Source organism: Podarcis muralis, chromosome 3 (assembly GCF_964188315.1).
Source record: "Podarcis muralis chromosome 3, rPodMur119.hap1.1, whole genome shotgun sequence".
In the NCBI taxonomy this organism is placed as follows: domain Eukaryota; kingdom Metazoa; phylum Chordata; class Lepidosauria; order Squamata; family Lacertidae; genus Podarcis; species Podarcis muralis.
The window spans coordinates 9,238,920-9,266,314 of NC_135657.1; the positions used below are offsets into that span (position 1 = coordinate 9,238,920).

Here is a 27,395-nt window from a genome sequence, read left to right on the forward strand (position 1 = left end):
ACAACAATAAGCGTTCACCCTGATTTATTTATTTTTTTGGTGGGGTGTTGACATGCCTTCCCACAAACCATCCATCTATCTCACACTTTTCCCTGTCACTTTCCTGACAGCAAAAACCCCCGCTGCTGTTCTCCAAAGTGTTGCACCAGATCTGCTTCTATTGCACAAACTGGTATGAGATCGAACCCCTCTTGCAAAATACTGGCAGCGCAGAGGGGACCTGCCATTTCCAGGAATCGCTTTTCATTACATTTGCTTCCGTGATGAAAGATTTGCCCCAGGCCGTCTTGCACACCTCCAAATGAACCACTGGCCGGGGTGTCATTCTGCAAGCCTCCCAAAGGCAAAGAATAAAACAGAAGGAGCGAAATAAGCAGACCAGGATCAGAAGACTGAAGGACTGATGTCTTGAGAAGATGGTGAGGGTTGGAACTCCTAGCCCAGATCTCTTCCTATCCTTGACTAATGGAGCAAGAGGTCTTCTTCCATGCATGCCTTCAGTGTTGATATGGAATCACACCTGGATCCCAATGGATTAACAGAACTGGCTGGATGCATTACTTGATAAGGATGTTAAGACCCACTGAGGACCTATTACAGTTGAATATCTAAGATCCATATTAAAGCCTTGCCTGCAGACTGCAAAACAACCATGCACACACATAAGGGGCAATTCCTGGCCACTTCCCTTCCATTCCAAAGCATCCAGGTATCCCTTCCTACTCATCCCTCCTCCCTTAATGGGCTCTTTCCCTCACATACTAGCTCTACTTGTGTGTTGTGGAGTCCACAGTCCGGACAGTGTCCATAACACTTAATGAAACAACTGAAAATTTGCTACTTTTTATTGGAGTACCAAATTACTTGTCTGAAGGAGCCCTGCTTCACATTGGCTAATGGTTGGGCATTTCCTTAAATCTTTTGTATTTTGCTTGCTGCATCTTTTCAGCACAGGATTTAGGCTTCTTTTCTCCTTACGTTTCTTGTTTTGAAGAGGGTTAGGTGGCTGAGGTGTGTGAGAGAGAGAGAGAGAGAGAGGGAGAGAGAGAGAGAGGGAGAGGGAGAAGGCACCTATTCGATCCCCTGGAATACAAATGGGCTAATTTGTGGGGTGGATTAGACACTGGGTGCAATATAAGTTTGGTTTGCATTAGCATAATGGTGTCATAAAAATGTAGATTTGGAAGTGGGAATTCTGGGTGACATGGCTAATACTGTGCTGCTGTCTTCTTCTTCTTCTTTGGCGATTACCCGTAGCTGAGTAAGATTGTCTTCCATAAACATGGTTTTAACAATGAGTCCGTAAGTGACTGTGGAGGCCAATTCTGGACCCACACATCCTTCCACAGTGGGGACATTGGTTCCCGGGTGGGAGTTGATCATGATGCGGATTTGCCAAGCGTGCCTTCCTCTTAGCACGTTTCCCCCTTGCGTTCTGAGTTCGAGTGTCTTCAAAGCCCATGACACCTTTGGTACAGGCTGTTCTACAGCTGGAGTGCTTGCAGGCCAGTGTTTCCCACTTGTCATTGTTTATACTACATTTTTAAATATTTGCCTTGAGACAGTCTTTAAACCGTTTTTGTTGACCACCAGCATTACACTTTCCATATTTAAGTTTGGAATAGAGTAGTCGCTTTGGAAGATGATAATCAGGCATCTGCAGAACATGACCAGTCCAAGTTGATGTTGAAGAATCATTGCTTCAACACTGGTGATCTTTGCTTCTTCCAGTACACTGATATTAGTTTCCCTGTCTTCCCAAGTGATGTGTAAGATTTTTTGGAGACACTGTTGATGGAATATTTCAAGGAGTTGGAGATGATGTTTATAAGTGGTCCATGTTTCACAAGCATACAGTAAGGTTGGTAGTACAATAGCTTTGTAAACAAGTATTTTGGTTTCCCTGCGAATGTCCCAGTCCTCAAGCACTCTGCACTCTGCTGTAGCAGGAGTGGGGCACAATATTTACACTGCATTTGACCTAAACCATGTCACCCACAAACACATTTTTTCATTGCACATAAAAGAGAGAGAACTGGGAGGATCTACCTTGCCTGCAAGTGTGATCCATTTATCACAGTTGAGGAACGACACAAATAATAATAATAATAATGGTGACTTTTTGGGGGCCGGGTTTAAAAAGACAACCTTATTGTTACAGCCTAGTTGATATTTCACATCCTAACACGGCTGCCTCGAGGTAACAGGTTGAGTTGATTACTATTTGTTTGCGATGGTGGAGGAACCTGCAATCACAGAGAACATAAAAGGATTGCAATTAGATCTATTGGCTGAGAGCTGCACTTCCGTGACCCACTGTAAAGTTCTTAGCACTATCAAAGAGATAATGCGCAGCTTCAGTGAGCACATCTGGACATAATAATATGGACTAAACTGACGCAGCCACAAAAGGCTACCTATACCCTCTCTCTAATTGAAAGCAGAAAACAGGCCAGGGTTTTATCAGAGTTTATCAACAGAAACAACACATACGTGCTCACGGGAGCATATAAACACACACACACACAGAAGTCTTAACATATACATCTTTCCAGAAAGCCTTTCCAAGCTTCTGCTTATGGAACATACAAGTGGCATAGTGTGGGTTGCTAGTGCCCGGGGCCATGCGGTGGAGGGAAAAGGGAGGAAAACAGAGTTTGCAAGGACCTAACAGCGTCCAAGTCACCCAGGAGATCGCAGCTGCACAGATAAGAAGAGTTGTTCCATTGTCTGGAGAGGTCACTTCCTGGTTCGCATGGAGAAGCTCTTTTCAATGGAGTCCAGAAATGGAAGCGCACAGCTGTATCGAGGCAGCACCAGGTGTTGAAATTTTGCACCCCAGGGCAACCAGCCCTGTGTCCCTGCCCCCACGCCATGCCAATGGGATCATACACTCTTCCTCTGCTTTTAGGGATCTGTTTGGCCACTGTCGGAACACAACGCTGGGCTAGACGAGTCTTCTGCCTCACCCAACAAGGCTCTTCTCGATCACCGAGGTTTGCAAAACTCCCCACACAGCACTTTGCAAGTCCCAACAATGGGCTGATGATCTGTGTGGGAAATGCAGGTTGCCTGATGCCATCGCAATGTCAGGTGACGGGCAGGTGGGTGGCTCTGTGCATGTGATAAAGCCCTGTCCCCCTGACAGAACCCCAAGTAGCTACCAGGTAGGTTCAAGGTGCTGGTTTTGCCATATAAAGCTCTATGCAGGTTGGGGCCAGGATACCCGAAATAACGTCTCAGTCCTGTCAATCACTGCACTTTGTGGGTTGGGGTCTCATGCAGATACAGTCTTATCGGGAGATCCTTTCTGTATTGGATAGGAATTGGGTTCTTAGTGTGGGGGGACCTCCCCTGTGAAACTCCCTCCTGTGACATCAGACAGGCTCTGCCTCTGTTTTCTCTTTGGTGTGTGTTGAAAACCTTCCTGTTATGTACTGAGTGAATAGGATCCAAAATGCAGCAGTCTGATTGGTCCTAGAACAATGCAGCAGTATGAATGGTCTGCAGGAGCCACCCAATTCAGCTCCAGGTGGAAGTGAATCTACAACCTGATTGGCCTACAGGAGAATCCCAGAATCAGCCAATCACATGCGGCCCATTGTGTAAATAATGTATATAAAGCGGATATTGTGGGGGAACTTTCATTCCTCGCTACTATGAGCTGAATAAAGAGCATGAAATCCACACTCAACTCCGAGTATATTTCATCAAGCTATCAATGGAAACAAAACTGAGGTGGATGGACCTATGTTTTGACTCAGTATATGGCACCCTTCCTAACTTTCAAGAGAGAATCATGAAAAGCTTTGTTAAGTGGGTGCCACGGGAGCGTGGTTTAAAATAATAATAATAATATTAATATTAAACTCAAAGCAAAAATTTGCAGAAAAATTGGATGGTTATAAAAAATATGTTCAAAAATACAAAAATAGTTTTGACTCTGTGCTAGCATTAGAGTGATAAAGGAACTAAAAGGAGGTGGACAACAATTAAGGATGTATTATGTTTTCAGAATGTATTAGAAAAATTATATAGAAAGGTTTATTGTTTTGTGTACATTCAAATTTAAGATAAAATATATGCAAAGGGACTTGACAGGAAGTCAAAGTCGAAGAAAAGATTTTGGAAGATAAAAGTTGGAAAAATATTTACTTTCATTATTATAATTTTGTGTGTGGGTGTGGGTATGTGGGTGTCTGCACATATGAGTGTTTTTGTATGCAATGTTTGGGAGGAAATAAGATGGTCAATAACAAATAACAAACTAAATATTGATGTATGTAATTTTTATTTCTTAATTATATTTAGTGGTAGTATGGCTGCATTGTTTTCTGAAACATAAAATCATTCAACAAAAATTATTAAAATAAAATAAAATTTACAACCGTAATTTAAAACGTACAGAAGCTTAGAACCACAATAGAAATGAAAACTCATCCAAAATTTCCGAACGTCTGGGTTACCTTGTCTAATTAAGAATGTCTCGTGGCGGACAGGTTGATCCTGAAATACGGGTTGAAAGCCACTGACACAAACTGACTCGACGGATTGGTCGTAACAGTGCCACTTCCGCACTCTCTGCCCCCTTCTTGTTTTGGGAGGGAGAGCACCAGCCAGAAGCTGATAATTGAAATTTCTTTTAAACAAAAAAAGAGAGAGCTTTTGTCGTCAGCCAGCTGGCGACGAGATAAAGGACCGAGCTCAAAAGATGCAATCAAAATTTGACACTGTTTTATTAAACATGTAATAATATCACCAGCCAGGATCCCTTTGGTGGCCAGCAATAACAATGCGATACAATTATTGTTATTATTCATAGCATCGTTTGTGCAAAATCATCGCTGAGGACTCGGGGGCTTGCTACAGGATTTCCATAGAAAGAGCCGGCTGAGGCTGGAGGTTATAAGCTGCCATGTGCCTCCGCCAGAAGATAGAAAGGCTGCAGCTCAGAGGCAGAATCCCAGAAACATAGAGTAGTAGAATTGTAGAGTTGGAAGGGACCCCGGGGGTCATCTAGTCCAACCCCCTGCAATGCATGCGCAGAAGGTCCCATAGGGCTGGGAGAGAACCCTTTGGGGGATCCTGCTGCCAATCAATGGAAACAAAACTGAGGTGGATGGACCTATGTTTTGACTCAGTATATGGCACCCTTCCTAACTTTCAAGAGAGAATCATGAAAAGCTTTGTTAAGTGGGTGCCATGGGAGCGTGGTTTAAAACAACAACAACAACAACAACAATTAATTAATTAATTAATAATAAATTATTAATATTAATATTATTAATAATAAAATTTATTTATATCCCACCCTCCCCAGCCAAAGCTGGTCTCAGAACGGCTAACAACAACAAAAGCAACACAGCATTCTAAAACCAATTCACTCTAAAATCAATTCAAATCCAATTTAATGGCAACCATTGCGCTAGAGTTCTGTGAAGATTGCCAAAAGAGGGGGTCAGACTGTGCCCTAGCCAAAGACCTGGTGGAACAGCTCTGTCTTGCAGGCCCTGCAGAAAGATGTCAAGTCTTGTGACAGAGCATTCCGCCAGATCAGAGCCACGGCCGAAAAAGCCCTGGCTCTGGTTGAGGCCAGCCTAAACTCCCTGTGGCCTGGGACCCCCAAGATGTTTTTGTTTGAAAACCATAAGGTCCTCCGTGGGACATACCAGGAGAGGCGGTCCCGTAGGTACCAGGGTCCTAGGCTGTATAGGGCTTTAAAGGTTAAAACCAGCACCTTAAACCTGATCCTGTACTCCACCGGGAGCCAGTGCAGCTGATATAGCACCAGGTGAGTGTGATCCCGTGGCGAGGATCCCATAAGGAGTCTTGCTGCTGCATTCTGCACCCGCTGGAGTTTCTGGGTCAGTCTTAAGGGCAGCCCCACGTACAGTGCACATTTCACACTTGCATAAGAGCATTAGAACATCTTGGCTGTGCGTTCTAGAAGACCTGATCCCTGCCTTTTATGGTCTCCATATTTCCATAAAACTCCGCTCTTACCATAGTTCTTGTTACATTGCAAGTGTAACCCTGCCAATGTTTTTAATTGTTTACAGTGTTCTTCTAAGTAACTTATAAATTTCCCCCATTCTTTATTAAATTTATTATCTTCTTGGTTTCTGATCTTCCCGGTCATTTTCGCCATTTCGGCATAATCCATCATCTTTATTAACCATTCTTCTCTGGTAGGGACTTCCTTCCATCTCTGGGCCAGAAGTATCTGCGCATGACACCAGTAAAACTGGCAAAAATGTATAGAACAGAACAAAAGAATTGTTGGAGGCGTAAAGAAGGGGAAGGTACATTTTATCATATGTGGTGGGAGTGCAAGATTATTTTAAAAATTTGGGAAATGATATACAATGAATTAAAAAAATGTTTAAAATAACATTTGTCAAAAAACCAGAAGCTTTTTTCTTAGGAATTTTAGGACAAGAGTTGTCAAAAGAAAAAAAGGACATTATTCATGTATGCTACACCAGCGGCAAGAATCTTAATAGCTCAAAATTGGAAGACAGGAGAAGTACCATCAAAAGCACAATGGTAAGAAAAGTTGATGAACTACGCAGAGTTAGCAAAGTCAATGGACAAACTGCGTGAAAAGGACAATAGTGACTTTGAAAAAGAATGGGAACCCTTTACAATATATTTGCAGAAACAACAGAAAGAAATGGTCTCGCTGGCAGGATTTAAAGAAACATTTACAATTTTATTTACAGAGAACAAGAAGTATAACAATGTGATAACATAATATCGTATATAAACAGCAGAATGAATCATCTGAAGTAATAAACCAGAAATGGTAGTTGAGGGAAGTCAACAGGCAGGGGGAAAATGGAAAATGTATGTTTAAATATCAGATATTTGTTTTGAAAAAAGAAAATTAATAAAAATTATTTAAAAGAAGAAGAAGCTGCTGTTGTGTACACAGTCTTTTCTGCTCCTTTGGTATTTCTGGACCTAAAATTCCTAATAAAAACTCTTCTGGTTTTCCCCACAAAAGTTATTTTAAACATTTTTTTTCAACTCATTATAAATCATTTCCCAATATGCTTTTGTTATCTTGCACATCCATCACATATGGTAGAATCTTGGCTTCCACAGCCGCCAACAGCCCTGAACTCCCTTTGGCAGGGTTGACAGCAACAGATATTTTCTGTGCTTATGATAATATTTTATTCTCTATATTTGACCTTTTTTCAGTAATGCTTTCTTTCAAAACGTTTAAGATTTTGTGTGTGTTAACTTTGTTTTGTTAAATGCGCATTCTGTAGCTGACTTTCTTTGTAGTGTTTTATTTTGAAGCTTTAAGATTACCATTTTATTTCCCTGTTAATGATGTTGCTTTGAACGTTTACATTAGATCTGACTTTCTTCAGTAATGTTTTACTCCAGATTGTTTTATTTGATGTTTTCCTGTGTTGTGAACTGCTTTGAGATTTCTTCTTAAAAATACAAGGCGGTAGAGAAATGAAATGGAAAAATAAATAAATTAGGAGAATAAGACACGCTGACCACCATCCAGACCTAAGTAGGTACAACATATTGGGTGTGACAGTTGTTGTTGTTGTTTAGTCATTTGATCGTGTCCGACATCTTTGTGACCCCATGGACCAGAGCACGCCAGGCACTCCTGTCTTCCACTGGCTCCTGCAGTTTGGCCAAACTCATGTTGGTAGCTTCGAGAACAATATCCAACCATCTCGTCCTCCATCGTCCCCTTCTCCTTGTGCCCTCCATCTTTCCTAACATAAGGGTCTTTTCCAGGGAGTCTTCTCTTTTCACGAGGTGGCCAAAGTATTGGAGTCTCAGCTTCAAGATCTGTCCTTCCAGTGAGCACTCAGGGCTGATTTCCTTAAGAATGGAGAGGTTTGATCTTCTTGCAGTCCATGGGACTCTCAAGAGTCTCCTCCAGCACCATAATTCAAAAGCATCAATTCTTCGGCAATCAGCCTTCTTTATGGTCCAGCTCTCATTTCCATACATCTCTACTGGGAAAACCATAGCTTTAACTATACGGACCTTTGCCAGTAATGCTTCAGAATATCACTTGCTGGAAACCATAGGAGGTGAGTGTGTTCTTGCGTTTGAATCCTGCTTGCTGGATTCTCACAGGCATCTGGGTGGTGCTGTCAGAACAGGGTGATGGACTAGATAGGCCATTGGCCTGATCGGGCAGGACTCTTATTTTGTTATTATGTGTGCATAATGACCTGCCTGACCATGAGGCAGGCTGAGGTAGCTGCCTCAGGCGGCAGAACCTCAAGAGATGGCAGCTGGCCACCATCTCTGCTGTCTCTGCTGTCGGTAGAGAAGCAGCAACGGCGGTAGTTCCCATGAGATCTTTAATTAAATCTCACGAGATCTCACCGGAACATGTCACTGTTGCATGACCACTCTATTCTGCCTTAGACCACACTTGTAATATGGTGTCCAGTTCTGGGCACCGCAATTTAAGAAGGATGTTGACAAGTTGGAATGGGTGAGCAACCAAGATGATCAAGAGTCTGGAAACCAAGCCTGATGAGGAACAGTCGAAGGAGCTAGGTAAATTTAGCCTGGAAAAGAGGAGACTGAGAAGAGATGTGATAGCCATCTTCACATATCTCAAGCGCTGTCACATGGAAGAGGTGTTAGAATTCCTGCTCCGCGATTGCAGTCATTTGATTTTTGTCTATCACATGACGGTATATGTTTTGACTCCACAGAGTGGGAAGTGACAGAAACAGGATGTTTGTGTTACTGTGTTCCGTGAAGTGGGATTATTGTCCTTTGTTCTTTTTCTCTTCACTGTCTGATGCTAGAGAGAGGGGGAGCCATGTTGCAGTGCTCCATGTGTGTTTATATGTAAATAAAGTAGATTAGCCAAAATGCTAAGTTGCTGAGGTCTGTCACACGCAAGTTGCGCAAACTCTGAGGATCCCTAAGTGTACTGGTGTCAGTTGGCATCGGTTGCTGTGATGTTCGGGCTGAAGAAAGCTTATGAAGCTCCCAAACAATCAACCAGGAGGGAGGGAACATGCCAGTCGGGTATGTGTCTCTGCCAGGGTCCTACTCGAGTGTAGGCTGAACTCCTGACAAGAGGGAGCAAGCTTGTTTTCTCCTGCTCTAGAGGGCAGGACTCGAACCAATGGCTTCAAGTTATGTGGAAGGAGATTCTGACTAAACATACGGAAAAACTATGATAGTGAGAGTTGTTTGACAGTGGAATAGTCTCCCTCAGGAGGTTGTGGACTCTCCTTCCTTGGAGGTCTTTAAGCAAAGGTTGGGTGGCCATCTCTCAGGGATGCTTTAGCTGTAATTCCTGCATTGCAGGGGTTGTACTAGATGACCTTTGGGGTCCCTTCCAACTCTACATTTCTATGATTCTATGACCCAGGCAAGGGAGTCTTCGGCCGCAGGGTGGCCCCTTCCTATATCACCCCAGGTGGCGAAATGGGACAGGCCATCCATGTGTCTAGACATCTGAATTTGTGTAGTCTCCTGTCCAAAGTCACATGTTTTGCCTGTGGATGTTGCTTAGAAGGGAATGTGGCTCTCAAGTGGAAGAAGGTTCCCTGCTCCTGAGTGAAGCTAAAGGTTTTGTGAAAGTGGGAGGGAGGTTGTCCCCATTTAGGTCATTTGAGAAGTAGTAGCAGGCTTGAGGGGTAGCTAGGGAGAGCGATTGGTGATTTCTGAGGGAACAGGAGTCCCCCGGGACAGAGAAAGGAGGAATGGCATTCACCAAAAGGGAAAGTGGGAGCATGAATTGTCCTCCCCTCTGCAACTTTCTGAGGGACTAGAAACTTGAGAGATGTGGTCCTCAGGAAAGTGCTGAATTCTCCTTGCTGTGGTCTATTCACCTCTCCCGCAGCTTCGCTGTGGACCTCAGAGAATGACACAGGGTCCGGGCGAAGAAAGGGAAATCACTACCAAGTCCTAACCTCGTAACAGAGAGTTTTTGCTAAAAATATACATTCATAATAATATTATTGAGCGGGCATAGATGAAGAAGGCCAGGGAAAATGTAAGCAATAAGAGAGTGAGCAAGGTCAGTGTACTTTGCCCGGGGCTGAGCAATCAATAAGAGCTGGTCAATAACTGCTTTATTACTACACCACCACTTGGAGCAAAATCATTTTTTAAATTAAGAATATATTTTGCAAAACTGAATTAACAATATTGAATATTTTGCTCTTTGATACGACTTGCGTTCTGAATCAAATTATTAAATATGGGAAGGTCCTGGTGATTTAGGTAAGGCATGCATATATAAACACTCACACACAAACACTTTGTTACAAGGATTTCTTTGAAACTGGTAGAAAAGGGAAAACACACACAAAGGAAATGGCATTTACTTTTGGACTGCAGAAACTGATATATGGAAATGGCCTTTGTTGCATATAATATGGCCACTGGGAGTGGCGTCACAAGGGGGGGCGGTGCGTCCCGGGTGCCATGTCTGGAGGGGGTGACAAGAAGTCACCCTGCAGGGTGCTCACCCCGTCTCCCCCGCGCTTCCCTCTACACACGTGCAGAAACCACCTTCTTGACCGTTGGACCCACTATTGGTCTCATTTGCTCAGTGGGCTGGAGCATGTCTTCTTAGGCAGTGGGAGTCCCTAACTAGTCAACGGTTTGCAACCCATCGGCTACCCTCACCTGGTTTAGCAGGCCACCCGAAGCCGTTTCCCGGGGTGTGGTCACTGTTGCATGCTGACAGCTTGTAGGAGACACAGGTGAGAGCTGAGTGCAGGGTGGAGACCAAAGGTGGACAAACCTCACATGTCCCCTGCCAGAGGTACTGTTGTTGTTGTTTAGTCGTTTAGTCGTGTCCGACTCTTCATGACCCCATGGACCAGAGCACGCCAGGCACCTGTGTCCTCCACTACCTCCCGCAGAGGTACTACCCCTCCCCTAATACCCCATACCCCTTTATCCCTAACACACTAGAAAAAGACTATTAAAATGTGGACAAAATGCAATTCACACGCCCCTCATCTCTTCCCTTAAGGAACGGGTAGGGAAACTGGGGTGCATTTAGACCATCCACTGAGAATGGGCTTCTAAGGAATAACCTGTGGCATTAATAATAATAATAATAATAATAATAATAATAATAATATTTATTTCCCGCCCTCCCCAGCCGAAGCTGGGTTCAGAGTGGCTAACAACAATAAAAGTAACACGGTTTGCATAAAATCACAATCAATTAATTGAAATACATTCTAAAATCAATTCAGAATCAAATTCATGGCAACCATTGGGCTAGAGTTCTGTGAGGATTGACAAAGGAGGGGGTCAGACTGTGCCTTGGCCAAAGGCCTGGTGGAACAGCTCTGTCTTGCAGGCCCTGCGGAAAGATGTCAAATTCTGCAGGGCCATAGTCTCTTGTGACAGAGCGTTCCACCAGATCGGAACCACAGCCGAAAAAGCCCTGGCTTTGGTTGAGGCCAGCCTAACCTCCCTGTGGCCCGGGACCTTCAAGATGTTTTTGTTTGAAGACCGTAAGTTTCTCTGTGGGGCATACCAGGAGAGGCGGTCCCGTAGGTACGAGGGTCCTAGGCCATATAGGGCTTTAAAGGTTAAAACCAGCACCTTGAACCTGATCCTGTACTCCACTGGGAGCCAGTGCAGCTGGTATAGCACTGGGTGAATTTACATAGAACTTAACAAATACAGTACAATACATTACATTACATTACATTACATCCATTACATATAATACCTAGCCTACATACCTACATGTCCGACATATACACCACAGATATTTGACTTCCAAGTCTTCTCTTTATGCTTTGTTTCCAAATTTAACTCTATAAGCATTGTCCATATAATTTTTAAGATATTCTTTGAAGATTGACCATTCTTTATTAACTTTTTGAATAGTATTTCCTCTTATTCTCCCTGCCTCCTCCTTGCTATTGCAACCACCCAACAGGCAGATTTTAGATCCTGGCAAATTTTCAAACAGAATTCATTGCCGACACATAGATGACTATTTATTATATTAGTTTTTTATTTTTATTTTTTAAAAAAACCACACTGTTTTCCCTTGAAATTGCACACAGTTTTGTTACCTTGTGATTTTTAACGTTTTTTTGTTTGCTGCCATGGAAGCCTCTAGGCTGGATAGGTGCAAACAATATATTTTGATAAAATTAAGTTAAGTGTACACAACAAAATAGGAAGGGAAATGGTGGCTGGGATCCAGCGAAGGAAGAAGCGCTGGGGGGTGAGTGAGGTAGCACGTGGGCAGGATAATCGGAAGGGCTGTAGCTCACAGCCAGCAGAAGTGGATTTCGGTGAGTGGGACCAGTTCGCCTGCACTGGGCACAGAGCCGGGCGGGCACCACAGGGGGCGCCACAACAATGACAAACAATGGAAGGTGAGAGACGGGGGAGCATGCCAAATTTTGGCATTGCACAGGGTGCTGCTGAAATTTCAAAGCCCAAAGTCTGCCACTGCTGCCAGAGCCCAGTAGGGTTGGGAGAACCCTCAGTCTGAAATGCTGGACAGCTGCTGCCAGTCAGAATAGGTGATACTGACCTAAATGGGCCAATGGTCTGCCTGGGTATAAGGCAGCTGCCTATACAGTGGTACCTCGGGTTACATACGCTTCAGGTTACAGACTCTGCTAACCCAGAAATAGTACCTCGGGTTAAGAACTTTGCTTCAGGATGAGAACAGAAATCGTGCTCCGGCGGCGCGGCAGCAGCAGGAGGCCCCGTTAGCTAAAGTGGAGCTTCAGGTTAAGAACAGTTTCAGGTTAAGAACAGACCTCCGGAACGAATTAAGTACTTAACCCGAGGTACCACTGTATTCCTATGCTTTTGGGGAAGAGTTGTAACCAGTGGCCGGGCGTCTCTTTTGCATGAAGAAGGCCCCATGTTTAATACGAACCTCCCTGAGATATGAACCACCCTGAGGTATTTAGATGAAGGGTGGTATATACATTTAAAATAGAATTATAGACTTGGAAGGGACCCTGAGGATCATCTAATCCAACCCCCTGAAATGCAGGAACCTCAACCAAAGCATCCATGACAGACGGTCATCCAATCTCCACTTAAAAACCTCCATGGAAGGAGAGTCCACAATTTTCCGAGGAGACCATTTCTCCGTCGAGCAGCTCCTACTGTCAGAAAGTTCTTCCTGATGTTGAGAGGAAATCATCTTTCTTGCAACTTGAAAGCATTGGTTCAAGTCCTGCCCTCCTGAGCAGGAGAAAACAAGCTTGTTTCATTGGCCGGATGTTTCAGATCCTTTGGACTACAACTCCTATCATCCTTGGCCTTGTTCACTGGGGACGATGGGAGTTGTAGTCCAACTATACTTGGAGGTTAGCGCCAGGCTGGGGGAATCTGACGTCAACAGTATTTATGATAATAATAATAATTTATTATTTGTACCCCGCCCATCTGGCCGGGTTTCCCCAGCCACTTTGGGTGGCTCCCAACAGAATACTAAAAACATAATAAAATATCAAACATTAAACATTCCCTAAACAGGGCTGCTTTCAGATGTTTTCTAAATGTCAGATAGTTGCTTATCTCTTTGACATCAGATGGAAGGGCGTTCCACAGGGCTGGCGCCACTACCAAGAAGGCCCTCTGCCTGGTTCTCTGTAGCTTGGTTTCTCGCAGTGAGGGAACCGCCAGAAGGCCCTCAGCGCTGGACCTCAGCATCCGGGCAGAACGATGGGGGTGGAGACGCTTCTTCAGGTATACTATTTACCTAGTTGCAGCCATCTGCCTTGGCCTAAGGCAGCCTCCTCTTTTAGAATTGCTGGGCCTCGGCACTCATTGCATTTAAGGAATTGGATTCTGCCGTATCGGAAACTCAGCACAGTCGGACTGGAAGCGTCCTGGACAAAGAAAACCCACAGCGGGCTAAGAGCATTCTGGGCAGGGCTGGGAAGGAAAGACAAGAAGGGGAAGGGAAAAAAAAAATCCCTTTGTTAATTGATCGGCATGTCTGGCGAGGCAGGGCCAGCTGAGACATGTCAGGGGAGACTTGATCTGCAAGCCTGAGTAAAATGGAGACACCTGGGAGAGGCTGGAGTGGTGTCTATAGAAAGCCGGCTCTGCATACTTTCCAGTGTGAAAGGGCATGGCTGGGAGCAGGAGGGCGATTCCTCCGCCCCGCCGCCTCTCCTGAACTCACCATTGTTAATGTGAGCCAGCTGCTTGCGTGAGCGTCGCTGGCGATCGGGACAGGGTTGCCCTCTGTTGGCTCAGTCAACTCAGAGCCCAGCAGGGACAACACCCAGCAGCACGGAGCGGCGCAGGATTGGATCTCTGCAATCACCTGGCTGCTAGGCTTTCTCAGCCGGTCAAGGATCTCCACCCATTCACGCTGATTCCATGGTTGGAAGCAGCAAATGTTCCAGAATAGCAGTTTGTGAGTCGAGGACCTGCCACCCACTTGAGGATAAGAAAGACACAAAGACGCAGTATATTAGGTTAATGGGCTAAAAAAAGGCCACAACTTTATTGATTACAGCGTGGGAGTGGTATTGGCTTAGGCACTGGATAAAACAACAGAGCGTGACTCCACCCCGTCAGGGAGGGGTGAGTCTATCAAGGGTTAACCACCAGTAGGAGGAGCTTGTTGATGCAAATACAGCTGGAAGCTCCCCCTGATGTCGCTGGGGCCCTAGCCACCAGCAAGGGCGTCGGACAGGATCCACGGCCGCCGGATTCCTATAATGGAATACCCAAAAGTGGAGGGGTGGGTGATGGCCACACCCTGCCCTCCAATACACAAACATATTCCAATGCCTAACTGCCAATACCCAAAAAGTTGTGACGATTTGATACAAGGTAGGTGAAAAACCAGGATGCAGGTGGCGCTGTGGGTTAAACCACAGAGCCAAGGACTTGCCGATCAGAAGGTTGGCGGTTCGAATCTCCGCAATGGGGTGAGCTCCCTGCTCCTGCCAACCTAGCAGTTCGAAAGCATGTCAAAGTGTAAGTATATAAATAGGTACCACCATTAGGTCCAGTTGCGGACGACTTTGGGGTTGCGGCACTCATCTCACTTTACTGGCCGAGGGAGCCGGCGTACAGCTTCTGGGTCATGTGGCCAGCATGACTAAGCCGCTTCTGGCGAACCAGAGCAGCGCACGGAAACGCCGTTTACCTTGCCGCCGGAGCGGTACCTATTTATCTACTTACACTTTGACGTGCTTTCGAACTGCTAGGTTGGCAGGAGCAGGGAGCTCACCCCATTGCGGAGATTCGAACCGCCGACCTTCTGATCGGCAAGTCCTAGGCTCTGTGGTTTAACCCACAGCACCACCTGCGTCCCCTCCTGTAAAAACGCAGAAGTAATCACAATTGCCACTCCCAATATTTTTAGTTCTGGGCGGAGTGATATTTGAGCCCTGCTATCAGCAAACAGGAACTTCCTCCCCTTTTCCAATGCGCAAGCAATGCTGGGTTGCCACATCTCAGGTTGTGCTGAAATCAGGCTGTCACTCCCAATTTTAGGCGGCCTTAAATCTCCCTCTGCAAGCGGCAGTTAGCGCCGCATTATGCAAACTGTTGATCTGCCTCAAACATAACCAGGTAGGACAGGACTGAGTGGCAGGCAAGACTCGCCGCTTACAGTGGGCGAGACACAGAGGTCAACCAGCGCTTCGCATTGCGACTGGAGGCGTCCTCTAAGTGTCTCCAGAAATATTATGACCTCCCGTGCAACTTAATCAAGTGGAAAGGCAGAGGCAATCGGCCCTTGGCTAATGCTGAAATGGTTAGAGGCCCCACATTAAAGGCAACGTTTGTTAACTAGCAAAATTATGGTGGTTGGTCAGCTAGTTCCAGCTGCTGGTAGGCTTTCCAGAAGCTTCTGTGGGAATCCAGATGCTGGCTAGATGGACCTGGGAAGAATATCCTCATGGACTTACTTTGCCCCCTAGAGATTCTTGAGGCAAAGTGTCAGCAAAAGGAAGTTATAGCCCAAGAGACAGTTCAGTAGCCTCAGCTTTTGTAGTTGGAGTCACTCCAGGCTGTGCTCTCCCAGGCCAGGTGGGAAAAGACCTGCAAGGCAGGGAGCAGGTCTTCCAGGACTCACCGCCAAGATGGCCTAAATAAATCTGCCTTTTATTGTGTCAAACCATTGGCCCACCTGGCCCAGTGTTGGCAGCAGCTCTCCAGGTTCTCAAGCAAGATAACTTTTCTGCCGTCTGCCAGAGGAGATGCTGGGAGTCACAGGTGGGATCTTCTGCATGCAACGCATGTGCTCTGCCATTGAGCTATGGTCCTCCCTGACTCCAATAATGATGACGAACACCAACTCAATTCTAAGCAAATCTACGTTTTGAGCCACAGAGCCTTAGGCTTTGAAGTCAACAAGCAGTGGAGCCCTGGAAAAAACCAAGAATGGCTAAAACATAGAAGGATAATTAGAATACAATTAAACACTGATAGAATTAAAACTGTATGCGTATATAAAACCTGTTTATTCACAATTTCTGTTTGTAAAATGTTTACACTTTTGCATAAAGTGGGCTGCATTTTCTGGTAACTGTTTAACTCCTTTGCACAACGCCATCTCCAGTGAATGCAAGAAGTCTTCATTCATACATTTACCCCTGCGATGCAATTGCCATTTCTGTATCATTTACATTTCACTGATTGCCTTTCTCTCCCACCTTTTATTTCTGAATTCCTGCTTCCACCTGTTCCCAGTTTCGTCTGCTTTCAAATCACCCCCTGCCACGATTCTGTTTTATTTGCCCATGTTATTTTTGCGTACCTCGCTGGGACTCTCTCTCTCTTAAATCGAAATGCTTTAAAATATCATAACAGATAAACAAACAAACCTGGAACCGAAGCCACATTGGTCTGATAGGGTTACATTTTTTCAGGTCACCGTAAATATCTCCTGGTCAGTTATTCGCCTTGCTGGGAGAAGATGCCATACGTTTAAATGGGGACGTCGCATGCTCTGAAAACTGTATCCCAAAGAAAATTAACAACTTTTCCATGTGTGTGTGCAGCTGAGAGAGAGAGAGAGAGAAGGAACATCTATTGATCTATAGATTATTTCATTCCATTCCTTTGGCCGAAAGGGACACAATGGGAGAGAGAGAAAGACGGGGGAAAAGGAGGCAGAGGAAGAAAAGGGATTGGCTTCTTCTATGAGGACCAACTTCACTTTAGGCATCATTTCCTTGGCTTTCAATTAGTGCCAGAGTGAATGGACACCTGGGATTCTTGAAGGCCCCAATTAGTATTTTCAGAAGTACAATGCTGGGAGGGGGGAGGGGAGGAAACTTGACCTTTGGGGGCCTCTTGGAGGCGGGAGGGGGGAGAGCCTCCCTTTCATTTCCTTTCGTTAAAATCGTGAATGAGGTTGCGACTCTCGTCGGGTCAAAAAAGCCCTACCTGTTTTGTTGTTCCCGTGAGCAGGTGTTGTGTGAGAACAAGCAGGTGTTTGTAGGCTCCTAACCTTGATGAAGGGCCATTGACCCTGCTCTTTTCCTCGTGACTCATCTTTCCTCGAAAAGGGCTGGGCTGGGCTTTCTTTCTTTTTGTGTGCGCATGGAAGAGTCCCAAGACAATTATCCTCAACACGCAAAAGCAACGCTCTTTATGGCCCGCTATTCAGGCTCACTCTGGCAATGGGAGTGTGATCTCTCTCTCTCTCTCTTTTGCTGACAGATGTCTGTCTCATCTTGAGCTCGGCTGAGATGGCCCAGAGTTATTCACGAACATTTTTAGCCTCGTCAAAAAGCAAAACAAAGCCTCGCTGTTTCAGTTTTATTTAGGCACACCTTGCAAACATGTTTGCTTATTCCTTCTCACTTGGGGGCGGGGAAGAATTCTCATTCAGTTTGCATCGAAAGGCAAACTTGCCTAATTTGTGCTTTTCCCAAATTGAAGATCCTCCAAAATGTGTACTTCTTTGAATTTTGCAGTGCAGTTCTTCAGCCAAGCAATATGTAGAAAATTGCATATTCCGGGGGGAAATGTGCATGTAAGTGGCACACAATAATGCACTCTATTAGGGAGAATTGCTTTGCAGAAATGTTCACAGGGTAATTTGTACGCAAAAAAGTGCATATTTGTAGAAATTTCGCACTCGAACACTGATGAATTTTCAGGAGGACTGAATAAAAAAGCAAACTGAAGTGGAAATGCGGAAAACATTACTTCCAAGTTCTCAAACATGCTTTATAATGTTATCACAGAGATTGGTTGCACGGAGTTGCATTTAATGCAACGAGACTCGCTTCTGAGTAAACATAATTAGGACGGTTTTGTTTTTTACTATTCGCAGTGCAATCCTAACCATGGCTGAATCTACACATATATAAAAAAACGCATATAAAAAAACGTTTTTAAATGTATATGGACTTTGCCATTAGCTCACCACCGTCATCTCGTGTCACATTTGTATAATGCACTTAAAACACATGTTATATTTGCAGCTGTATAGTTGAGTCCCTTGTCTACTCAGAACAGGGCTAGCCCACGCATGAGGCAGACTGAGACAGCTGCCTCGAGTATCATAATCCCGTTGCGCAGTGCCCCTGCTGAAGAAATAAGGGGAAGCAGAAATAAGGGGAAGCAGCTATATTTGGTGAAGATATGTGTGGTGAAGATGGCTGCATGGTGGGGTTCAATGATGCTGTGCTACTTTACTCATTTGGACTCAAAGGGGCTTAGACATGTTGCTATGGACAGTCAGCGGGCTATAGCGGTTATAGTGTTCTACTAAGTAGCAGGAGTCTGGGGTTGGGAGTCCCCACCCAGGTCTGAAGCTCACTTGGCGACCTTGGGTCAGTCACTGTCTCTCAGCCTTACCTACCTCACAGGGCTGCTTTTGAGACCCACGTTCTCCTTGGGGGACAGCATGATATAAATCAATAGAAATAAATAGAAACCTAAATATAGATATTGAAGGCAGGAGTGCCTGGCATGCTCCGGTCATGGGGTCACGAAGAGTCAGACACGACTAAACAACTAGGTAAAGGTAAAGGTACCCCTGCCCGTACGGGCCAGTCTTGACAGACTCTGGGGTTGTGTGCCCATCTCACTCAAGAGGCCGGGGGCCAGCGCTGTCCGGAGACACTTCCGGGTCACGTGGCCAGCGTGACAAAGCTGCATCTGGCGAGCCAGCGCAGCACACGGAAACGCCGTTTACCTTCCCGCCAGTAAGCGGTCCCTATTTATCTACTTGCACCCAGGGGTGCTTTCGAACTGCTAGGTTGGCAGGCGCTGGGACCGAGCAGCGGGAGCGCACCCCGCCGAGGGGATTCGAACCGCCGACCTTTCGATCGGCAAGCCCTAGGCGCTGAGGCTTTTACCCACAGCGCCACCCGCGTCCCCTATGACTAAACAACTAAACAACAACAAAAAAATAGATATAATTATTATTATTGTTGTTATTATTATTATTATTAATCTTAGTTGTTTGTTGCATGTTACACGAAGGATTTAACAACAACAATGAAAACCCGGAAGTAAATGCTTCCATTTTTGAATGTGCCTCGGAAGCCGAACGGCTTCCACTGTGTGTTTCTCAATTTTCTCCATTGAATTTGCAGACAGCCCTTTGCGCCTCAGTTTCCGAACATTTCAGAACTCGAACGGTCTTCCGAAATGGAGCCGAGGTACCACTGTATTTATTAATGTGAGATCCTAGAATCATAGAATTGTAGCATTCGAAGGGACCCCCCCCCCGCCACATGGGTCATCTAGTCCAACCCCTGCACAGGGTACTGTATTGAGCACAGCTAAAGTGTCATGTTTGAAAACCTCCAATGAAAGAGATTTTTAAAATAATAGTCTATTGTTCAAAGCTATTTTTGGTTTTGTTATAGCTTGTGATTTATGGTTACCAGATTTTTTTTCAATGAATCCGGGGACACTATTTATTTATTTATTTATTTATTTATTTATTTATTAGCTGAGTCGCAACAGGGAGTCAGTAATGGGGATAGTGAGGCAAAAGACCCTGGGCCCAAGCACACATGCATATTGTATAAAGGTGCAAAGCCCTTCTTTCGCACCCTGTGAAACATAAATGCGCAGAGTTTTTAAAAACTGGGCAACAGGGTGTGAAAACTGGGCAACAGGGTGTGAAAGAAGGGCTTTGCACTTTGCCTGGCAGAGAAACTGCACGCTTTGCACCCCTCCTGGGCAACGGCCAGCCGCCTGCGACTCCTGAGCCTTCCCCGATCTGTCAAAACAAAAGGAGAAGGGGGCAGGAGATCTGTACCGCAGGACATTCCTGGTTCCCCTTCGGCAGTGGTGGCGGCAGCGAGCAGCTCCTGATGCCAGCCAGAGCCAACTGCTCTACCAGGTTGGCTCCGGGCTGCTGAGGCTGCCCCTGTCACATTTCCAGGGGACAGATTTGCAAATCTGGGGACATCCCAGGGACGGAATTTGTCCAGGGACAGATTTGCAAATCCGGGGACTGTCCCCAGGAACTGGTGACATCTGGTAACCCTATTATAATTGCCAGTGTTTAATATCAACTTTTTGGTGTGAGATGCCCGGAGCATGGATTGCTAGAAGAAGAAGAAGAAGAAGAGGAGGAGGAGGAGGAGGAGGAGGAGGAGGAGGAGGAGGAGGAGGAGGAGTTTGGATTTGATATCCTGCTTTATCACTACCCGAAGGAGTCTCAAAGCGGCTAGCATTCTCCTTTCCCTTCCTCTCCCACAACAAACACTCTGTGAGGTGAGTGGGGCTGAGAGACTTCAGAGAAGTATGACTAGCCCAAGGTCACCCAGCAGCTGCATGTGGAGGAGCGGAGACACGAACCCGATTCCCCAGATTACTAGACTACCGCTCTTAATCACTACACCACACTATGGCAAGATGGTGATGTTCTTGATGTAGTTACTGCTTTTCCTGACATATGGACTCTTCACCTGGTGTCCATGGGGCCTCTGAGCTCCCCGATTCACCCCCCCACCCAGGGCCCCCTTGACCATGAGGTGGGGGCGGTTGGGTTGCCTTTATCTTCCTTGGAAAGCACATAGAGCTGGAGGAGGAAGTTAGAAGAGTGCCTTTCTTTCCCACTTCCTCTTTCACGTCTATGTGCTTCTCAAAGCTCGGATTAATTCTCATGGATAGGACTTTTCTCCAGGTCCCTTGAAAAGGTATGGCATGTGTGACAGCACTTTCTTTGTGTCTTTTAATGAAGAGAAGCCTGTTCCTGGGGAGGGAGGACAGAAGGGACCACAACCTGCTGCAACAGGTGCCATTTTGAAAGGTGCCTCAAACAGGAAAGGAGCTGTCATGGTTAGCATCCTTTCCCTACCCAATCAATTTGCATTTCAGGAGCTTTGCCCCAAAACCCTTTCATGAAATGCTACCCCTGATCTCCCACCTTCAAACAGGTATGGCAAATTGGGGCTCCCGTTTCTGGTCATTCCGGAAGGTGAGCCGGCCCTAACGTTTGACCGTAGCATTTGATGCCTGCCGGAATCGAAGCCATTTGAGGGAGACTTTGTAAGGTCGCGTGTCACCTGGGTCACGTGACTGTGGATCCCAAATCCAGAGCTGCACCCCCCAAATGGGAAACGTTCCCTCAGATTTCAAATCTCCCGCAAATATCTTTCTGAGCAGCCAGCACGTGCAAGCAGAACGCACAAGCACGACGATCCCAGGGCGCGTGGTGTGAACTGAGAATCAGGCTAAACATGAGAGAGGCCAAGTCAACAATGGAAGCCGATATTAGTTATTTCTTTCTTTGTTTATTTTCCCCCAAAAGAGAATTGCTATTCCTCTCCTCGTCCCCCCGCCCAATGCGCATCTCTCTCTCTCCTGGAAGCAAGAGACTTTGTGTCTGGAATAATTTCCCATGGAAGCAGGTTTTTCAAAGCCAGGTTGCTCCAGCGTAAAGAATCCGAGTTCTATTTCTGAATATATTAGCCTAATATGAAACAATTTGGAGGAGTCGAAAGGCATGCTGTGGAAACCGCTGAGCTTTCTTAAGCAACGCTGCTTGGGAAATTTAAGTGCGCGGTCTGTTTTCTATTAGTGCTAATAAGCTCTTAATCCCGTCAGAGATGCGAGGGCCCATACATATATGCGCGCAACCGTCAAGGTAGGCCCGCACAGATGCATGTGCGACTGCACAATGCCCAGGCCTCCCAGTGGTCGCTCTAATTGTCCTTAATTGGCTAAGCAGTCCCGTGATGTAGACAGGTATTATTATCCCCATTTTACAGCTGAGTGAGCTGACACTCAGTCAACAGAGCTGGCCTGCCAAAGGTCAGCGTACAAGGGGAACTGTTCCCCTGAGAGGAGACCCAAGAGGGGGAAGGTGAATGATTTGGGGCGAAAATATCAGTGGACAGCTAAGGTGAACACACCTGGTTTGTGGGAAGGTCCATTCACAGAAATGTTTGATGCTATTATCATCTATTATTATTATTATACCGCCTTTCATCAAAAGCTCTCAGAGTGGTTCACAAAATAAAACCCCAAACAAAGCACAAGTCAATAATAAAACCCAAACAACAAAATGATAGAACGGTTGGCACTGGAGATGGTAACAAGGGGAACTTCAAGCTCTGTGGGAAAAATTGAATTCTCCAAACAGATTTTTGGGAATAATAATAATAATAATAATAATAATAATAATAATAATAATTTATTATTTATGCCCCACCCATCTGGCTGGGTTTCCCCAGCCACTCTGGGCGGTTTCCAACAAAATATTAAAACACAATAGTTCTTCAGATATTAAAAGCTTCACTAAACAGGGCTGCCTTCAGATGTCTTCTAAAAGTCTGGTAGTTGTTTATTTCCTTGACATCTGATGGGAGGGCATTCCACAGGGCGGGCATGGGGGGTGCCACTACCGAGAAGGCCCTCTGCCTGGTTCCCTGCAACCTCACTTCTCGCAGGGAGGGAACTGCCAGAAGGCCTTCTTGGTAGTGGCACCCGCCCTGTGGAACGGCCTCCCATCACATGTCAAAGAGATAAACAACTACCTGACATTTTAATGTATTTTTATTCTTTGTTGGAAGCCGCCCAGAGTGGCTGGGGAGACCCAGCCAGATGGGTGGGTTACAAATAAATAATAATAATAATAATAATAATAATAATAATAATAATAATAAGACTAAGTGACCCTTAGACTAAGTGACCCCAACTCTACAATTCTATGTTTCTATGAATGAACTTTATCAAATTTGGTCTCTCACGGCATAAAAACTAATCACAGTCCCATTATGGTACATGGAAGATGGAAGGTGGAGAGGTTGTGTATTGTCAACAGGCCATCTGTCATGGATGCTTTAGCTGAGATTCCTGCATTGCAGGGGGGTTGGACTAGATGACCCTCGGGTCCCTTCCGACTCTACAATTCTATGAACTAACCGAAACTGATGATGTAAAGATGTCAGCAAACCTATTTCATATACTTACACCCATCAGTTCAAGTCAAAGCTTCCATCTCTCGCTTTTCTCTTCGGGTATTTAGGCCCAATTTCACACTCTTGTTGAAAGAGCGATCAGGAGGCAGCCTCCCCCCCCCCTTCCCGCCCTCCCTGCTTAAATTTTAATTACTTGGAGCGCTTTCCGCATCAGGTAGAAAATGGCACAGAGAGAGTGTGTGGGCGCCAACACGAGCGCCATCCCGAAACTTTTATTTTGATTTCTTTTTAATTCTGAAAGTGTGAGTTATTTCCTGCAGGCAGACGGACAGACGCAGCCTCCAGCACCTCATTTGCTGGAGAGAGAACTGTGAGCATTTGGTTTGATCAGCCGCTGGCATGGTAATGAGCCGGTTTCTATTGAAACTGGCTCATGACTATTCATTTTTTGCTGGCTCCCGACTCACTCGTGACCTACTATTTTTGGTCTTCGGGGTGGGTGAGGGCGGGGGAAGAAAGCCATGGGGAGTCAGTCCCAATCCCTGGAAAACCAGATAGGACACAGGGAGGGTAAGCCTGGCGTGTGGGTCTGTGAAAAATGTTTGTGTGCCGAAGCTACGGATTCAATCTTTCGTCTGAATGGAGTCCAGCCATCAGCTCTTATGCTAAGCATCAAGTTTCATCCTTTCTGATTTGAAGATGCTGGTAATATTGCCTCAGACAATATTCAGTTCAAGAAGGACACTGACAAACTGGAACGTGTCCAGAGGAGGGCAACCAAAATGGTCAAAGGCCTGGAAACGATGCCTTATGAGGAACGGCTAAGGGAGCTGGGCATGTTTAGCCTGGAGAAGAGGAGGTTAAGGGGTGATATGATAGCCATGTTCAAATATATAAAAGGATGTCATATAGAGGAGGGAGAAAGGTTGTTTTCTGCTGCTCCAGAGAAGCGGACACGGAGCAATGGATCCAAACTACAAGAAAGAAGATTCCACCTAAACATTAGGAAGAAGTTCCTGACAGTAAGAGCTGTTCGACAGTGGAATTTGCTGCCAAGGAGTGTGGTGGAGTCTCCTTCTTTGGAGGTCTTTAAGCAGAGGCTTGACAACCATATGTCAGGAGTGCTCTGATGGTGTTTCCTGCTTGGCAGGGGGTTGGACTCGATGGCCCTTGTGGTCTATTCCAACTCTATGATTCTATGATTCTAAGACAGAGAAACAGTGGTAGAACACCTGCTCTGCTTGCAGAAGGTTCCAGATTCAATCCCTGTCATCTTCATTGGTATAAGGCAGCTTCCTGTGTGAGGAGTGTCCCTCTTGTTGGCTTAATGGAGGTGGGCGGATGTTGTCCACATCTTCAAACAGGCCCTTCTTTCGCCTCTCAAATTCTGAGCAGAAAGTTCTCAGCTCAGTGCTTTGAGTTCAGCACTGCCCCCAGAAGGCCCCTCTCTTCCTTTTTAAGGACTAGAGCACCAGCTATATTTTAAAAAAGCAAAGCAGGCAATCCATTCAAAAGCCAGATAAATAGTAGAACAGAGGCACTTACACAAGGTTCCATCACTGAAGACTTAAATTGAAATAGCACCCGAGTTTCTTCCAGTGTAGTGTGTATCTTTTAAAAATATATATGAATCTGTTCTGCTCCAAAAACATGCCATCTCTACTTACAGCTTGGGACAACCAACCGCCCAGCACCGTTTAAACGATTTCCAGAGCCTTAAATCCCACATTCCTTGACCTGAGATTGTGGAACAGCTCTTCGGACTCACGGCCTGTCCTAGACGCAGCCATAGACAAGAAGACCTTTTAATGGAATCTTGTAAAACCTTTCATTAGCTTTTATTGGGTCATAATGTAATTAAGGTGACCTGACCTGACCTCTCTGAGGAGTGCCTTGGGTCAAGTGTATTTACTTCTGTCTTCGTGGATTTAAGACTTTAAATACTCCGCTGTCTACTCATCCCAATAAAAAATGGCCAGAAGTGAACTGTTATCTTAGACACACGTTGGGCCGTGTCTGCCAGCTGGTTTCCTTTATACGTTAAATCGCTGGGGCTTATTTAAAAGTCGAAGCTATAAAACTCTTGGATTAAGAGCAGAAGACTGTCCAAAACCTCAACCCAACCTCTCCCATGTTTGGTTGACTTTGGACAACCTATCATGTTCTCTTACCCCTGTAGCTGCACTATTAAATCACTGCCGGAACATAAACAGTCTGACAGTTTGGCTACATCTAGAGAAGGAAGAGGCCAAGCTTTCTACTCAGAGGCAGATTCCAAAGGAACCAGAGAACCTTTCTTTTATTACAGCCATCTCACTTGGCTTTGACCAGGTCCCTGAAGACAGATTCTAAAACAACACCACAGCCATAGAATCAGATGATACCAATGCAAAAGGAGGGTGTGATGAGGACTGGGAATGCGTAGGTTTTGAGGCTCCTTATGGAAGGAAGCCAAACCAAGGAAGTAATTTGCTGCCTTTGGCTAGTGTCCATGCAAAGGGCTGGATTTGACCTTGGGCCTATGGAATCACCCCAAAGCACAGGATGGACCAACTTTACTGAATCTAAGCTCATCTGGGGTTAGTTAGGAGCTGAAGAGGAGCTTGCCTGGGAACCATATCTGCACCACCTTCAGTTCCCTGGAAGGAAGGTGGGATACGACCAGAATGAATGAATGAATGAATGAGGTAGCACCATGGCTCAGTAAGAGAGCATCTGCCTTACCTGTTGGTTCAATTCCCAGAAACTTCAGGTAGAGATGAGAGAGACTCCCTGTTGGAAATTATGATGAGCCATCACCAGTCAACGCCGAAAGGAATACAGAGCTAGATGGACCAATGGCAGCTTCCTATGTTCCTATGCTTGAGCAATTTGCATCCCAGACCCAGTCATTCTGTCAAGGCCCTCAAATGCTTGGCCGATGTCTATCAGGAGCAGGGCCTTTTTAGTTGAGGCACCGACCCTCTGGCATGCCTTCCCCAGTGAGGCCCACCAGGTCCAAATGTTATATGAGTCCTGCTGTGCTCTGTGTTGACGTGAAGCTGAACTCAGGTAGGTACACGGCCCTAAAATTCACCACTTTTGCTCCTGTGATTTCCTGGGTCAATGGATTCCTACCCCGGAGTCGAATAACACAGATACGAGTGCGAAAAATGCACTCTAGCCCTCTAGATTTCAGGAAGTGACTTTTAGGTTGTGTGCAAGCTCAAATATAACGCAGAAATCAACAGTTAGGGAAATGGAACAAAGTACCGTGTGAATGTACACTCCATGGACCATTGGCCGGATCCAGTAGACACTTTTTAAGTTCTCAGATTCTTCTGTTGAATCCCACTGTAATCTCCCCTCCCTTGGGAGGCAGTGATAACTCAACCACATGGAGAATGCATAATTAAACAAGACAAAGCAGTAGAATATATATATATATATATATATATATATATATATATATATATATGGAGGGGGGGGACTTGTCATAGAAGCAGGCTGGACAAGATGACCCCCGTGGGTCTTTTCGCTTTCTAATTCCAATGATTCTCTGATGATTAGGCAATTTGCAGATAAATGAAACATCCTTACTTCTGGGGCTTCTCTGGCTCTCCTCTCACCTACGGACCTTTTCGAATTTGCCAATTAATAGTTAATTAGTTAATGTTTGTAAAGTGCTTTGAAGATGAAAACTGCTAAGTGCTAAGTATTATTAGAGAAACAGCGATGGCTAAACTCATTTTACTTAATTTTGAACCCACTCAAATTGGCTGAAATTCCGATTCACCCTGGGGTTTGCTGTCCTCATAGAGGGGAAAGCCGCACTGTTGTTACACTATAATTAGAGTCTGGATGAATATCCCCCCCCCCTCCCTCGCCCCCCCCCCCCTACATGGCACTTATCACAAAAATGATGTACGTTATGTACACGGTACGGTGGTTATAATGCAGAGGAGGAAATATTGTTGTCATTGAGGTTGTATAAGCTACACGGTGGAGACAAGTGCGGTGCCGACTGCGGGGGACAATCCTTTAATATTTCCCTCCGTAATTCATAAAGGTCCCCTAATTCAACAC

At 45.4% G+C, this 27,395-nt stretch overlaps 1 protein-coding gene and 1 long non-coding RNA gene across 3 annotated transcripts in view; one reads left to right on the forward strand and one right to left on the reverse strand.

The window, feature by feature from the left end:
* The window catches only part of BCL11A (BCL11 transcription factor A), a 532,252-nt gene that overhangs the window by 334,383 nt on the left and 170,474 nt on the right, over positions 1–27,395 (forward strand). The window lies entirely within an intron of this gene.
* Positions 13,366–17,467, reverse strand: LOC144327199 (uncharacterized). Of its 2 annotated transcripts, XR_013392102.1 has the most exons (4): positions 17,380–17,467; positions 16,815–16,991; positions 14,153–14,412; positions 13,366–13,899 (listed from the first exon to the last, which is right to left on the reverse strand). It is a non-coding gene; the product is annotated as an uncharacterized LOC144327199 (long non-coding RNA). The 2 variants fall into 2 exon arrangements; XR_013392101.1 differs by lacking the exon at positions 17,380–17,467 and having other exon boundaries at positions 16,815–17,369.